Below are 15,624 nucleotides of genomic sequence, written 5' to 3' on the forward strand. Positions count from 1 at the left end.
TATGAACATTGGGTTTTTTGTCTGAAGAAGCAGTCTATGGAGCCTGAAAGCTCACATAATGTCCTTAAACTACTGGTTGGTCCAAGCATCCCATTGATTCTATGCCTGGCTTGTTTGTCTTTGGCAGGAGGCAAATTGCTACTTACACAAAGTGTCCTTATTATTTACATAGCACCATCAATGTCCATGATACTTCACAGAGTACAAAAAGACACACTATCCTGTTTTTGGAGTTTAGGGCATTTTTATTTTTTATTTTTACACTATTGTCCAAGGAGAGGCAAGGACATAAGAAAGAGTTATGCTCTCTTCTTCATTCTTGGAAGAAGAAAATAGCCACCCTTGAATCTGTTTTATTAGCAGGCAATTTTTATAAATCATCCAAAGTGTTACAACAATGTTTGGGGGGTTTGCAACAGTAAATTTTGTATTTATTATGCCATATAAAAGCAAAATGACAAAAATGTCATGGGTTTGGCACATGACATTCATTTTTCTTTTAAAAACTCCTTTTCACAATTGAGTATCGGGTGTCTCTATGCTGTCAAAGAACCTGATTTTTTCCAAATTTTAAATTGTATTTTTATTGCTTCTTTTGTTTTATTGTATTTTATTGCATTATAACTTGAATTTTATGGAATGCAAATTGTAATGCAATACAATACAATAAAAGAAATAAAGGAAACAATTAAAATACAATTAAAAACCATATAGCAGCTTACAATTCCCACAATGGGCAAAAAAATATATATCATCAAGTGGTCTGCCAAGACTGTCAGCAATTTTCAAGGGATCGGGGAGGGGGGGAGTTTGGGAACCACTGATTTAGAGAAATATTCATTAAAATGCTGAAGAATTTTCATGAGGACTTTAAAATAAGTACCGGTAAATAAAACATGCTGATGTGGAATGGAAATGTGATGATCTGAACCTAACAATGGGAAAATGAGGGAATCTGAAATTGACAGGTTCACACATTCCTGATTAATTTCCCCTTTTGCCAAAACACCCAAGCACAATCTTGTCAAAGTCAAGGACTTCTATTAGCACTTGCCCTTTGAAATCAGTGAGAATTAACTCCAGCTTATTGAACCTTTTAATGCTACATTAAGGAACTTCCTCTTGGCTGCACTTTCATGGCATCTGAATCTGCGTCTGGAGATGGCTGCCTTGTTCTTCTCAATGACCAGGCTGACCCTGCCTTTGTGACCTAAGCACAAATATTGGATGTTGTTAACTTGCTTCCCCAAGCTGAAAATAGATGCCAGGGAGACATTCAGTAACGTCTGAGCAAAGAAGCACTTCTCATTTTGCAGACACCTTCTTATTTTTACATGTTGCGCGATAGGTTTCTGAGAAGGCGCACAGACTTGTGAGCTGTGCACTCTGCGTCCTTTAAGGAGGGCCAAGTGAGCTGGCCAGTTAAACGTGAAGTGATGACTGCTGTCTTGACTTTGCAAAGTCCCCTTTGGTCTGTTTTTAGAAGGCCATTAAAGATAAGATATTAGCGAGCTGATTTCAAAAGATGCTGGGTTCGGGGGGATAATGCAACCGTGAAAGGGCAAGAAGGGAAGATGTGGCTCTAGAGAGACATCTTCCTCAGATAGACAATCTTCTTCATAGCTGTTGTAGCCCAAGCTATGAGCTCAGCACTTCCAGCAGCATTAGAGTCATGCAGGAATGCATTTGTCTCCTCAGACTTATAAAACAATCATAACAGGCATTAATGATGTTGGTGGCCTACCAGGGATGTTCTAATTACTGGCAATTCTATGCAACATTAATGGACAACCACCATTTGCATGGGCCAAGCTAAGACATTGCAGACATTCCCCGAATGCTTCATTACAAGTCACTTTGGCTTAGCCGGCATTGCTGCAACAGCTGCTTGTGGTTGATGGCAGCAGTGTATCCTCCACCCTCACTCCTTGTTGTGTTCATGACCTCTAGGAACCTGCTAGTTTACAGCAAATCATTCACAACTCCCCCCACCCCGAAAAATAATTTGATCAAGTCAGGCACAAGCTAGCATCGTGAAGAGAGCTTGTCTGCAGACACCTTTGGGGGCTGCCTCTTCTACTTCCTGAGTATTAGAATCCTTCATTTCAGATTCCAAGCATGTTGCTGTCTCTGGGTGACTGCCATGACCTCATTTACAAATGTGTGCAGTTACATTGATTCATCTCCAGGAAACGTGGACTCATTTGCTGGATCCATCTAGCGATATAAGAGCAGTGGCTGGCTCTGAAATATGAAAAAAACAAAACACCTAATCAGATATGTTCAGCCTCAGCAAAGGTTTGTTTTTCTTTTCAAATATTCTAAGCAGCACTTTTTCTTGTTGTTAATTCTACTACATACTATATATGGAGTATAACATTGTTGTTGTAATTATGGCGTCTGATAATTCTATTTCTTTGTTCTGTTGATTTGAGGGAATACAGTGATTAAAAAAACACATGGCTTGAGCTCAATTGTGTTGTGGATTGTGTGAATTAGGGCCAAACTCTTTGGCAGGTAACTGTCAACTTTTGTGGGAAAGTAACATATAGACACCTGCAGGGCTGGCCAATGATATTTTTGCTGCCTGGAAATATGGAGCCTGCTTGCATTATGTGCACAAGACAAGACCCAACAGGACTGTGAGGTAACTCTTACTTCAGCATCCTACATTGCACCCAAGGAAAGTACATGAGCTGATGCTAAGGCTGGTCTCAGAGCACACAGAGCTCTGTCCAACAACTTTCTGCCAGTCCTCGCCTCCTGGCATCTGCCACTTGGTGGGTTGCCTTGGGAAGGACTATGAAACAATTTGCTCCTGTTTTCTTCCTGGGTTGTGATTTGGACACAGAGCACTTTGCAGCTATTTATGACAAAGCATACTTCCCTTTTTATTAGAAAAGACATTCTTGAGCTTCCTAATGATCCAGCAATATATTTTTTTTGCTGGTCATTCATCCCACCCTTGTGTTGGCTATTCACATCAACCTCATCTTGAGTTTGCAATCAACTTTTGATACAATAAGTGAATGGTAGACCTTGGATAAATTCTGCTGCAACAGCCGTAGATTCACCCACAAGGTAAATTTGGATACTGTAGAGCACACCAAATATGGAAATTGTTAATGGCAAAGTTGTTGTGACTTGATTTCATTTATAACTTGCAATTTGCGTTATGTTACATTCTAACATATCCCCACCCTTTCTCTTCCTTTGTTTATCTATGCGTAACATTCCTTTAGGGGTTGAATTTGGATAGAAAAACATCCACTTGGGATGGATGCCTAATTTATCATGTTTCTTTTCTTCTGTGTTTTATGAGACACTTGAAACATAGCTGGCTTTGGGTGGCGGTGGCGGTGGCAGCGGTAGCAGCAGCAGCAAAATGCACTATACCCTCTTTACGCTGGGTAATTTCAGGGCATTGACACTCTGTGATGGGTGTGTACAAAGCAAACTGAGAACACCACGAAAATAGAAAAGATGTTCCTGGCATCTGCTTTCTAAACAGAGCTCAGATTTATTTGAACTGCCTTTGATGTTTTAATTACAATATTGATTCATTCTCAAAGCAGTAGGTCTCGTTTATCTTGCTCATAATTCATGTACATTGTTTTTCCTGTTCTTTGGCACCTCCAATCTAGACTATACTTAGGTAAATTTCCTTTTTGGGCAAAATCAAGCAAGGTGAACAGGGCATGATACTTCCTTGAAGCAGAAGGCATAGCATATTAATTGAAGGGGTCTGTGTGACTGGGAATGCCTTCAGACTGTCAGCATCGCCTTGAGCCAGTGTCACCAACTGGACTCATGCACTTCAACCCCGACTGGGCTAGGCGAGCTGGGTAGCACTTCCAGAGACCACCTTTTACACAGGAACAGGTCAAAGTGCTGTGGACTCACAGCTTAGAGTTGTGAGCACCGGATTCGCTTCCACATTACAGTCGCCGCACAGCAGAGTATAGCAGAGTCTAGCAGTGTATACACGACTCGGAGAGCAGCTCTGTAGAATATCTTCTTTTATTCTATAACTACAACTATAATACAAAACTATATACAGAGCTAAATAGGTCTAAGCATAAATGAATGCTGCACTGAGTGTCTGCAGCTGCTCTTAGCAGCAACCTTATCTCTACACACGATCTCTAACACTCAGTCTCTCTTTCTCTCCCCGACACACTGACTGACTGACTGACTTGCTTGCTGGAGCTGAATAAGTAGAAAGCAGAACACTGCTCCTCCTCTCTGGAGAATCAGCAGACTCGTCAGGAGATTCTTGGATATGGGAGGGGTGAAATCTCCTCACAGACATCTCCCCAAACAGAATATCTACCAAATTCTGGGGTTCCAGTTGGAGAGGATTTGCTCTTGTGGGTGGGTAAATAATGCAGTCCCGGTTCAGAGGCTCCACTGGGCCTTCTGACAAATGTGTGAGTACAGGGAAGGCACTGAATTCGTGTAGTGCTGTGATAGCACTATGTCCCTCTGGAGCAGGGATGCAAAAAGAACGCAACAAGGTCATAAACAGAAAAGCTGGAAGTCGTATGGATTTGCCTATTGCATCACGGAATATACATTTCCTACTTATCAATAAGATGTCTGCAATAGAAATAGCACCTGCCTGAGAGGTGCCAGAACTGAGTTCCAGTGAATTCCAGCTTGAAAAATGTCCTGATGGTGCACCTGTAGCAGCAAAACCAGATCCCTTCACCTGCCCCACCTGTAATAAAACACGTCTCTCCCATATTGGTCTCTACAGCTGCAGCAGACACTGTAACTCTCCAATGGTTTGACTTCACCCCCAGTGGCAAATTCTTCCATTGTCTCTCAAGACAGATGAGTGCCACCATACGGCATTTTAAAATTTTTGAATCAATAATCTGGGTTTGAACTGGAGCTAAAAAAGTGCCACATTTTGTCAGTTTTAGTAACACACATTACTTTTCACCTGGAGTTTTCATTATTAAGAAGCATTCATAGTATATCAATATGATTATTTCAAAATCCTAAAAAGTAACATCAGTTGATTTCTGACTTATCCCTTTGTTTACATTGCAAGTCAACTTGGTGGGACACCATTCATACTGGTTATTCACACTTAAATGTGTTCTACAATGTTCTGCAAATTTCAGTGTTCTCTCTATAGATGTACTTGAAAATATACAATATTATGTGCATTTCTGTATTAAAACACTTTTTACTTTTTTCTAAAACCAAACAACAGAAGGAAAGTGGAATGCCACATCTTTGTACTTTTGTCCTGTAACACTTTATGGCTTACATTTTTGATTTTTTGATTTCTTTCTTTTTTTTTGTTTGCAACTTTTTTGTTAACAAATAAAAATATATATATTTTTACTAAAAGCAATTAAAAAAGTAGGAAAGATTGATCATAGCATGGCCATGCACATCACATCAGTCTATTTTCATTCTCATTTCTTGGAATGGCCCACTTGGATTACCACTGTTAAATTTAAGATTATTTTGTTCTCTCAGTTAGTTGCACATGCCTCGTCAAGAATGGCAGCTTTGAATTCTGGATGGGTGAGCTTGTCGCCTTTTGACTTGGAAGGGATCTGAGTTGTTCCCCCCCAAAACTGCAAATAATTGTTTTCTAAGCCCATATGATCTTAACAAAGCACCTACCTCTGCCCGCTTCCCCCTCAAAACAATTAACCCATCTGGGAATACCAGCGGTGATAGTTTATATACCTCAACAAGAGTAGAAATAGGGTGGGGGGTGTATTTATTTCCCATGTAAAGGTAAAGTATTTTGAACTTTCCAAAACATCACAAGAACCAAAACAAAGCTATCTTTCAAAATCCACACTTATCTGAATTTTGTAATTCTCTAGCCACGTAATGTGTGCAAAAAACCGAAAAACCAAACAAAAACCAAACAAATGCATATATTAGTGAAAATGCATACACATTAGAACAAATTTACACCTACAGTGCTGGTGAATTTTCACAAGGACTTCTTCAAAAATCAGCAAACTTCTGTGGAAATGTGGACAACTAAAATGAAGATAGAAACAGATCCACCCATCTCTAAGCAAGCAGGAACAAGGACGATCTCATCTCTCCTTCTTCCCCTTCCCTCACCTCTCGGATGTGTTTCTTACAATTGCCAGGAGGAAAAGTCCTGCTTCACCCTTGGGAGATGTATTCACAGCCACTGTACATTTGCACATGTGGGCTTCGTTTGTATTTCAGTCTGTGGTATTATGTCACTGCGCTTCTCACTTTCTCTGAAAGCCAACGAGTATATTTGAAGACGCTGCTGCTCTTAGTTACAAGTTACAACATCATACTCCAGAAATATGCTAAGGCTGTATTCACTCAAATAAACTATCAACAAACAGGAGAATTCGTTAAATGAGGCCAGCTTCCTTTCTTCCCATTATTTAAATGCATTTCACCTTAAAAAACCTCAGAGAACTGACACACAAAGCAAACACACCCAGATATTTTAACATCTGGAACTCTTGAGTAATTTTTTCCAAGACTTATTTTTTAGACAAGGTTTTGGCATAATCCTTTATGATTCACACAGATAGTGACCTGGAGGCCCTTGTGGTATTGTCCTCATTCTGCCAAGTCTGTTAAGGGGATACAGAGACAACTCGCGGCATTATGGAATTGAATTACACGGCTGTCGTTTTTGTAGGATCCAATGGATCGCTTGCTCTCGGGCTGCTTTCCCAACGTACTGTGAAAGCATGACTTTCCAAAACAAAAGCCATTCCCATCCTGCCGCCTTCACTGTTGGACGGGGAGAGAAGGCCTGAGCCAACACAGTAGTGTTTGTTTCGAGGCGAAACAGGATGTTACAGCAGAGCTAAGCCAAATACTGTGTTCAGAAGAGAAGGTAGATATGCTGAAACTGTAGAAATTTCCCTAGCAAAAATCATTCTCAGATGGGTAAAGGCAGCTTATTTATTCAAGGAAGCAGATTCTGGACGCCAAAGCCACAGCTATTATTATTATTATTATTATTATTATTATTATTATTACCACCTCAGGGACATTGTTCGACTCCATTACCATCAAGCTTATCTGGAGACACTCTTTTCTCCCAGGAGATCTACTGAGCAGGGGGGGAAATGCATCCAGGGGAATTGTTGCAAATATCGCCTGGGAGATTATCAAATAACCTTGCTGAATAACCTTCCTTTGGTACCTCAGAGCGTTGGAGGCGGCTGTGGAAATGTTCGCTGTGAAGATGAATTGACGAAGAGACATCTACAAAGCCTGAGACTGAATACTCGGAGCCAGTTTTTCCTATCCAGGCAAGTTTAGGAAGAAGGAGCTGCAAGCAATTCCTGGATATCTTTCTGAGGAGAAAATAAGGAAGCATGTGGAGATTTTTCTTCCTCCTTTGCAGGTAACCTGTTCATTTCCACCTTAATGCCAAATGTTGTTGTTATTGTTATTATTATTATTACAGCTCTATCCTACCTTTCCTCCAAGGAGCTCAATGTACCATACATGGTTTTCTGCGTCCTGATTTTATCCTCACAATTCGATGAGGTTTGCTAGGCTGAGGGGAAAGTTCTGGCTGAAGGTCACCCACTGAGTGTCATAGCTGAGTGGAGATTAGAACCCTGGTCTCCCAGGTCCTAGTCCAACACTCTAACCACTACACTGAACAGGCCCTTATTCTATGTCCAGCAGAGATTGGCCTACTTTGAGTCAGTCCACTGGTCTGTTGGTCTCAGTATATAGGTGCTCTGACTGACACGGCATCAGGAAGTCATAGCTGCTAATCTTACTACCCAAGACTCTTTTAAACTGAAAATTAAAAGTAAACCCAGGACCTTCTGCATACAACATGTTTGTTCCTTCACTGAGCTATAGCCCCTCCCCTTACCCCAAACCATCAGCTCCCCCTTATCACAGCAGAAGGATTTGAACCAATGCCCTCAAGGGCACATCACGCACACATGAGTCTGAAAACACCAAGCCACAATATCTTGCCATTTATTAAACATGCGGGAGGGAGAAACAGTTTTGGAACAAATGAGTACATCCTTATTTCATCCCCAAAGATTCTTACGCTTTCAAAATTAGGATTTGTTTTAAAAACGTCCTCCAGATGATTCTCCTCCACCAAGAACATTGTAAAAATAAACTTTTTAGATATATAAATTGTTGCCACATTTCAGGGAAGCGGGTGACTCCGTTTCACACACCTACCCAGCCGGGTGTTTTGACCTTTTTTCATTTGAACAGCAGCAGCTCGCTCCCCCAAGCCCCCACCCCACTGCCCTGTGGATAGCAAAGCCCTTTGAAAAATATTAGGAATGTTTTTTAAAAAAAGCAGTATGAAATATGGAATAGCGGAGGTCAAATGCAACTTAAGGGTTATTTTTATTAGACATTTGGAGCCCTCTGTACTGCAAAGAGGGTTACATTTATCTGAATAAAATAAAATAGAAAAGAGCAGATGTCGTATTTGGTATGTGCAGCCCTTTGGATCTGCTCAAAGAATGTGTCTGGATTGCAACCCTTCTCAATTACTTCAAGTTTGCCTCATTCGCAGCAGGCGCTGGAAAGCTGCTCATTGATCCCCAGGGCCTGCCGTTTCAAAGCTGCTGATGAAGGGACAGCAGGTAGCTGCCCTGCTTTTGCCGTTTTCTAGGGGCGTCAGGAGGGCAGAGTCATCGCTGACTGCTTGATGAACAGCCAGCCCCCCTGAGGCTGCTGAAGAGCAGCAAAGCAGACCAGGTTAATTAATGTAAGAGCAACAGGCACACTTTGCTAAGTCGCTTTGAGGAGCTTAGTTAGGCAGAAGGCAAGGAGTGCATGTATTAAACACCTACCTAGCTGATTGAATAGGTGCTCCCTTGTTTTGCTGCATGCACTATAAAAGTATATGAAATATAAGTTATTTGGTTTAATAAAAAAAGCACATCAAGGTAGGCACCGTCTACGAAGCAGCTCTGTGACTTGTAAAGTTAATAATAATACTTAACATGTGTATAGTGCTTTCAAGTGTCCAAAGGGCTTCCCATGTATTATTTAACTGTAATCTTTACAATAACATACCCCGGGATGTCCCCCCAAAAACGAGGCATCTCATTTTTTCCCATGAGAGCATGGAAGCCATTTGGGTTGCTGTGATATTCCATACCCTCCAACATTTCTCTGATGAAAATAGGGTCATTGCATTCCACAAAGCGAAATTAAAGCCATTTTTTTGCAATAAAATAACAGTAGCATATGGCAATCAGTGATGCACTTAGATAAATAGGGCCACTCCTGCTAGGCCCTGGAGCCCTGTGAAAATAAATAGTATTAAGCAAATGCCAAAGAAATATAATATGGAGTACATCCAGATCTGTACTGGGAGTTACATAAACATGATGCCACCACTGAGAAATCCCTGCCTTCTGAACCACTGCACTTTATTTCCAGATCTCAGTTTCACCACTACTCTTGCTTTTGAACTGGATTCATCCAAAGCTGCTGCCTCAGTTTAATGTTAAATGAACTGATTGACCAGCTTTGGAGCTGGGCTGACTAGATTGCCATAGAAGCTAACATATCATAACAGCTCTGTGTGACTTTGCAAAAAATGGCATTTTGCATTATGCCAGTGTAATTCTAAAATGAAAACGTAGAGTTGGATTGGATTGGACTGGATACAGACTAGGTGGAATTCAGCATTGCACTATGGCAAGTTTTTTCCACTTGCCAGATGGAGCTCCTCCCCCCCCCCTGCAGCACATTGTTCTGGGGGTTCTTTCATGCCCCCCTCCCCAAGGCAATTTCAGATCCCACAAGTAGAGGAGGTGAGGAAAACCCCTTTGCACTAGCAGAAGTCCATGCGCAGAAGTCCACTAGAGAGACTCCTGCCCTAAGACTGTAATCCTATACCTGGGGAAATAGACCTAGAAAAGATCTCACTGAAGTCAGTGCAACTTATTCTGTGCTCTGAGTCAGTTGCTCATGAATCCCATTGACATCAGTGGGAAAAGTCAGTCATCATTTAAGCCCCATGGATTTCAATGAGAACTAGGTGCAACTAGACCCAACTCATAGCCTTAGGTCCTAACTTTCCTTCTGCAAATGGAATCAAATTCAAGGATGCAGCATGGGGGGTTTCTGTCTCCTCTTTCCCCTAGCAGCCCATTGTAACCATTGAAAACCTGGTCCTGGGGGTTGGGCAATCCTTGGGAATGGTGTGGGGAGTTAGGAAAAATTATGCCCCCTCCTTTTTTGACAAGAGGATCAACTTATGAACCAGGCCCAGATCACCCTAAAGGTAGCTATTACTACTGAAATGTTTAACAAAATGCCATTGAAGTCTCTGCAGTTAGGGAGACATGATGCTTTTATGTTTCTTTTATTGTGAACAGTAAAAATAATTAAGCAATAATAAGCATCAAGATACCTAGTAAAAGAGAGAGAGAGAGAGAGAGAGAGAGAGAGAGAGAGAGAGAGAAGAAAAGTTTCTGGGGGGAAAGAAACAAATATTAATGTTTGTGGTCAATTCCCAACAAATGCCCTCTTCAAAGTGAACCAATTGCATTTTTAACTGAAATATATGACAGATAGCTGCGGCACTAATGTTTTTCACTGTTAATAAGGTTGATATGGAACAGAGCTCCTTTAGAATATATATGGCAAAATGGAAATGCATGCTTTGATGACTGCTATAAAGCAGGCCAAAGATATGTCATGTCCAATTAATGTCAATAAGGAACATCTGTATTTAGGCACCCAAGTTACTTAATGAAAACATTTCATAATTATATACTATAGCACACATAGAGCATTATGAGATGTGGTGTCCCAGTGTGAAAAATATTCACATTTTTCAGATCAGTCAGCAGTCTTGGTCTGGCTTTGGCTCAGCTTGCCGTCTCCCCATAAGAGTATTTCTTTATAATATTGAATTAAGTACAATCCACATTTTTTCTCTTATCTGTGAAATCTTGTGGTTGCAGCTTGACTGTTTTCATAAAATGAAAGGTCCATGTGCACAGAAAGTTGGGAAGGTTTTCCACCCCACCCCACCCCTTTCTTTTTAGCGAGACACATCTGTTTCTCTCCCCACCCCCATCCCCACCCCCACCCCTACCCCAAGCTAGGAAGCAGCGGCTGAAGCATGAAGAATGCAATCTGCAAGATTCAAAACTTGCACTGTTGTGTTTTGGTTTTTTACTCTATGGAACAATGTGATTCTACACAGAAGAACATTGTGTGCCCAGTCTAGTCCCTCCCCTGTATATGCCACTCTTGTGATTGTAGCTATTTGCTCACGAAAGGGTTGTAGGGGGCAAGAGGAGGTTGGTGGTAAAAATAGATCTTCGTGCATGATGGCAGCATCAATGCATGTATATAAGCTGTATATATATGAAGGGTCCATCAGAGACTTAACACAGCAGGCAGAAGTTTCATGCCATGGCAGGTGCAAAGATTTTCAGTGGAGCCAAATCACACGTTCTGCTACCACCAGGAGTAAAGTATAGAACAATCAAGGGTGTACATGCATATGTGAACTAGTTCTCAAGGGTATCCTGTCCTATCCATCGTCATTTGCTCTATTCTTATTGCTCAGGCTGTTAGTGCTAATGTAATCAGAATGGTGCCATGATGTAGCCATAATGGCACAATAATGTAGTCAAAATGGCACCTTAAGAAATATCAGCAGGCTTGGGGGAAACCTAATTTTTGCCCAGACATGACACATGAGGTGGGGTACTGCTGAGGCTCCACTCCTCCAGCTGTGGTGGTGCTGCTGCTTGCTCAAATCAGGATGGGGTAGGGCAGGGCTGTGGTGAGGGAAGGTGGCTGACTGCTCTGGATTTACTGCAGAAATAAAAAATAAAAACCCTCAATGGCAGGGGGACCTCCAAAACAAACCACACTTGGTGCCCATAGAATGCTGACTGTAGAGATGAGAGTGATTGGAATACTGAATAACACTTGAAGCTGCAACATTTTGTTGCAGGTGCCACATATTCTGTTCTATACTAGGAGGGACCATAGCTCAGTGGTAGAGCAACAGACATCTGGGAGAAAATAAGATGGGACATAATGAGAGCAAATGAAACCACAAGATACAAACAGTTTGGTGAGACAAGGATACAACCAACAAGATTTTTCGATGTGGAGAGATGAATGCCATTGCTTTTGCAATGGAATCAGTATAAACATAAACGAAGCTGTAACTATGGATGTACTAATCCTGGTATGATTAGTTGTCTGTATTTTAAGCATGATATAATTAATTGTAAATCTTTGAATTTACATGTGTGTGGGATGTGAAAACTGACATCAAAGAAATAAATAAATAAATAGAGAATAGCCTTGCGCTGCACAATTAAGAGCCCTCCTATCTCACTCCTTGGCTGCGTTTAACTAAAGACGAGTGATTGTTCTCTACATGAGAACACTTAGCTAGAAGAACATAAGGTTAGTTTTCTTTAGGAGGACTTCGTTTCAATCCCTATTTGGGCTGCATGTGAAGAAGGGCCAAAAATTAATAACGTTCACCTCCTTTCAAATGGTTGGCGCTGCTTGGGAGGAGACAATCGGCCCCAATATGCATGGCACATTTCTCCCACCGCTGCTTTTGCCAGCAGCCAGTTTGAGGAGGCACTCTGCAGCAACATGCAGATTGGAAAGCTCCCCATCTTTTGAAGGTTGTCAAGAGAAGGGGTGTATTGCACTGTAGCAAGCCGCTTTGAAGGGGGCATTCACAATTTGATGCACAACATGACCCCTCCCTTAACAAGCACTGTGGCAATATGTGCTGGCAGCCAGAGGCGGCAGGGGGAACAGATTGCAATCTCACAGTGAAAGGTGTTGGACTCCCCCCACCAAAGGGAGCATTATTTTTTTTTTGGGGGGGGGGACATAACCCTACTCTTATTTGCTTTGAACAACAGCCCTTTTTTTTAAAAAAAAAGAGTTCTCTATTCAATGACAGGTCCTTGAGGGGCATAGGTTTACTTTAATTACTAACCTTCCTTTTGTCTGGGATCTCACTTGTTTGATGACTTTGAGGTGTGTTTGTCAAATGTTTAATGAACTTCTTGTGGGGTGCAATCACCCTCCACTTATCTATGATGGTTGATTCAGTGCTTTGAAGTAATATCCAAGAGATCCTGTTGGAATTTGTCTTATATAGGAAATGGGTTTTGACACCTACATTGTTAACTTCATTTTAGCTCCTGAGAAATTTTATTCTACTTCCCACCTAGCCATTGGAATCGGGTCAGAATTGGCACACGAAGCCATACATTTTAAGGTCATCTGCCATTCCCAAGTGTGAGAGACTATGGTGTGGAATAGCTAAATGAAGCTGGAGGAGGAAGTTCTTGTCTTTTGGCGGTCTCTGCTGAGGCAGACATTTGGTTTCAAGATGTTGACTTGGGGATTCACAGGTCAGAGATGATTTTTTGTATGAATCTTGAAGCTACACATAACTTTTGCTAACAGATAACTGTTGAATTGATCTGCACATTTTTAGTTGTTCTCCATTCTGAAATGCCATGTAAATATGTGTGTGGATTTCAAAAATTAAGAATTGTTTTTTCTCTGAAACACTGCTTGCTAGAAGAGTGCTCTTTAAATGGATGTTAGTTTGCCCCCCATCTCCAAGTTTTCATGTACACCATCCAGATGTGCTTTATTTCAGGTCTGGCTTCTTCCTTGGTTAAATCAAAAGTGATGGCAACTCCAGTGGAAGTTGAAAGCGATTGTGAGAAACTCTTCATACCAGTTTTGGAGTTGACTTTGTAGCCCATCACATCCACTTGCTGAATCTGAACAGGAGGGTATACATTGCCAATATTGCTACCCCAGTTTATTACAGACCTTGCCCATTTACACTCGACCAGTGCCGAATTTACATATAAGCTAAACAAGCTATAGCTTAGGGCCCCACTCTCTTGGGGGCCCCAAAAAAATTTAAAGGAAAAAAACCTGAATGTACATTTCCAAAATATAAGATAAAAAATAAATTACTTGGATAAAATACATATTTTATTATGTGCAAATGGCTTTAGATACCTATTAGGTCCATAAATTACCATATAGCAAAAATTCAACATGAAAAACAGCGACAATTTGTTGTTGACAAAGGACAGCTGGACGTATAAAGGGCCTCATTACCTTCAGTAGCTTAGGGCCTCATCAAACCCAAATCCGGCCCTGCACTTGACAACATCATCTGAACACAAAAATGCTGTGAATGAGGCTCATCACATGGATCTCTCCCAACTAGTTGTCACTTGTGCAGAAAGAAGCTTTGGAACATTAGCTGTTTAGATCAAGAGCTTGCAAGCTACAGCAGAAAGGATACAGCAAGCAAAACAGAGCACATTTAAACTTTGAAAATGCTTCTGGAGTCCTGAGTTGTTGAAGAGGGAGGGAAGAAGGGAAGAAAACCACAGGCAATTTATCTCTCTAATTATATTTATATCCAGAAAGAATAAAGTATCAAGACAAGATCAGAGAAAAATCAGATAATTATGCATTTTTACTTTTATAATGAAGTATCACACTTTAACAGCCTTTTTGGCTGCAACATCATCTCTAAATAGAAGAGGCAGTAATTTTAACTGTTAATTTTGTATCAGCTGTATTTCCTTGTTTGCTGAGCAGAAATCCTGGTGGAACGCAATGAATGAACCACATGTACATTGCCTTGGCTTCCTTGAAAGAGAACTATAAGTGTATACACACACACACACAAACATAATAAATAATAATAATAATAATAATAATAATAATAATAATAACAACAACAACAACAGCACCAACAGCGTGGTTACGGCTGTTTCATTCTGAAACAGTCGATAGGAAGCATGAGGTCAGACAGCTGAGCTGCATAGCCAGTTGAAGTTTTGTGTACACTTTCTTAAGAATAAGTGCCATTGAATTCAATGGGATTTCCTTATGAGTAAGCAAACACAGGGTTGCACTGCAAATCAGTCAAATAAATTAAATATCTTATTGCCAAAAAACAAGAGAAGAAAAGGATGAGAAGGATAGATGTTTTTAAAGAGGCAAAATTGGAATCCAGACTTTGAACAATTTTGTAAAATTTATGTGTATGTGTTAAATTTGTACCCCACATATTCATCAAATGTTGTCCAAGGTCCACTGCAAAATAAGAACCAAAGCTTAAAAACAAGGCAGAAAAAACAATTAATAAAACCAACAAATGCAACAACCATTTAAGCAACAGCAACATAGTTACAATAGCTATAAGAAGACAAAAGTTCTGTCTAAATAAAAAATAAATTTGCTTTCTGGCAGAAGATCATTGGAAATATGGAAAGCCAGACCTCTCTCAGAAAAGAGTTCCAGAGACCTAGGTCAGTCACTGAGCAGGACCTTACTTAAGTACTTACTAAATGTGATAGTGAGACAGAAAGATGGGTCTTGATCATGACCATTTTTTATTAAAACAGGACCCCTGTTTCTATAGCAAAGAAAGTCAATATTGGGCTAGAATAAATACTCTAATAATCTGACTTGTTATCAAACTGATTCATATACAGTGGTACCTCGGGTTACGTACGCTTCGGGTTACAGACTCCGCTAACCCAGAAATAGTGCTTCAGGTTAAGAACTTTGCTTCAGGATGAGAACAGAAATCGT

At 40.7% G+C, this 15,624-nt stretch overlaps 1 long non-coding RNA gene across 1 annotated transcript; it reads right to left on the minus strand.

The window, feature by feature from the left end:
* Positions 1-541: 541 nt before the first annotated feature.
* LOC307209633 lies at positions 542-6,416 on the minus strand. The gene is made up of 3 exons (XR_013835668.1): positions 6,106-6,416; positions 5,954-6,018; positions 542-2,244 (listed from the first exon to the last, which is right to left on the minus strand). It is a non-coding gene; the product is annotated as an uncharacterized lncRNA (long non-coding RNA).
* Between the last annotated feature and the right edge of the window lie 9,208 nt (positions 6,417-15,624).

Source organism: Podarcis cretensis (genome assembly GCF_951804945.1).
Source record: "Podarcis cretensis genome assembly, chromosome: 2".
NCBI lineage: Eukaryota > Metazoa > Chordata > Lepidosauria > Squamata > Lacertidae > Podarcis > Podarcis cretensis.